The following is a 1,446-nucleotide window of genomic DNA, read 5'->3' as shown; positions in this document are numbered from 1 at the left end:
CTTTTTTCACAGGATCGCATGTATCTAAGGGTGGCTTCACACTGATTAAGTAGTTAAGGATGACTTTCCTCTACTTCTCAAGTATTAGGATTATAGATGGATGCCACCACAACCTGTACATTGCTAGGGCTCCAACCTAGGGCCTTGGTAATGCCAGGCAAGTCCTCTATCTACCAACTGTTTTATATCCCTAGTCCACCTGCTTTTTATTTGAATGTAAATACACTCCATTACAGCATAGCAAAAGCAGTGAAGTTCCTTTAAAAAAACTAAGTTGACTTTAAATAAAGTCAACCCAATGTAACGTTTGAAAACTATACATTTATATAATGCACAGTTATGTGTCTAAAGAAACCTGAAATCAAGTTCCTGTAAAGGAAGACCTTATTTACTAGAAATACTGATCAAGAAAACACTAAGTTTCTGCTTTTGTCTGCATTACTTGAAACATTTACCCCCCAAACAAACAAAAACAAACAAACAACAACAAAAACATAACAGCATCTCCCCAAAATAAACAGATATGGAAATATTCTATGCTTATAAAGTTAAAATAAAAAGTTCAAGTATATCTAATGGTGATCTCTTTTTGCAATAAGTAATCTTATATTAGTTAATTTTCTCACTTTGCTTATCAGTCCACTTTTCTTCTTATGGCTGGGGTCCCATCTAGCTTAGACCTATGCAGGTTCTTTGTATGCTGCCACAGTGTTTTTTTTTTTTTGTTGTTTTTTTTTTTTTTGCCACAGTGTTTTTGAGTTCATGTGTGTTAGTCCTGTTTTGTCTGAAAGGCACTAAACATGTATTTTCTGTTTTAAAATAAAGGAAGAAGGTAACTGGAAAATAATGTAAATTCTAATAGTATCAGTTTGTAAAATGTCTATTTTTATTGTGTAAAAATCCTTCATGTGTGTTTTGTTAGTTCACTTACTCTCCTAATTTTATAATAATATGCCAGACAGTGGTGGCACTCACCTTTAATCCCAGCACTTGGGAGGCAGGGGCAGGCAGATCTGTGAGTTTGAGGCCAGCCTGGTCTACAGAATGAGTTCTAGGATAGCCAGGAGTGTTTCAAAATAATAATGTCTGTTTTGTAACTGTTAATATTCAAAATGCAATGTGGTAAAATCAACAAGTAAATACAGAAGACATTTATTCAGTTTCATATTAAAAATATGAATATAGCTTAGTTAGGGCTCATTTGTTAGGTACTTTGAAATTACTATGGTTTTTATCTTTCATTAAATTATTTTAGCTGGTAGTTTTCATCAGTTTTTAATTGTTGTGGAATAGTTTTGTAGTATATTGTAAAGAACATTATATGAGCAGTATTCAAAACTTCAGTCTTCCAAATGTCTTTTAGTATTTTATGGGATTTCCCACTTTTTCTCCATTTACTTTTCTTTTTTGCCTTTTTTTCTTTTTTTCTTTTTTTTTTTTTTTTTT

General features: G+C 32.2%; 1 protein-coding gene across 2 annotated transcripts in view; it reads left to right on the top strand.

Annotated features, from left to right (window-relative positions):
- Positions 1 to 1,446, top strand: part of Rabgap1l (RAB GTPase activating protein 1 like) — a 657,680-nt gene that overhangs the window by 117,333 nt on the left and 538,901 nt on the right. The gene's annotated exons all lie outside the window — the stretch shown is intronic.

This window comes from Microtus ochrogaster (genome assembly GCF_000317375.1).
Source record: "Microtus ochrogaster isolate Prairie Vole_2 chromosome 6 unlocalized genomic scaffold, MicOch1.0 chr6_random_2, whole genome shotgun sequence".
NCBI lineage: Eukaryota > Metazoa > Chordata > Mammalia > Rodentia > Cricetidae > Microtus > Microtus ochrogaster.
Note: the sequence above shows the minus strand (reverse complement) of the source record. Positions and strands in the feature narration are given on the sequence as shown.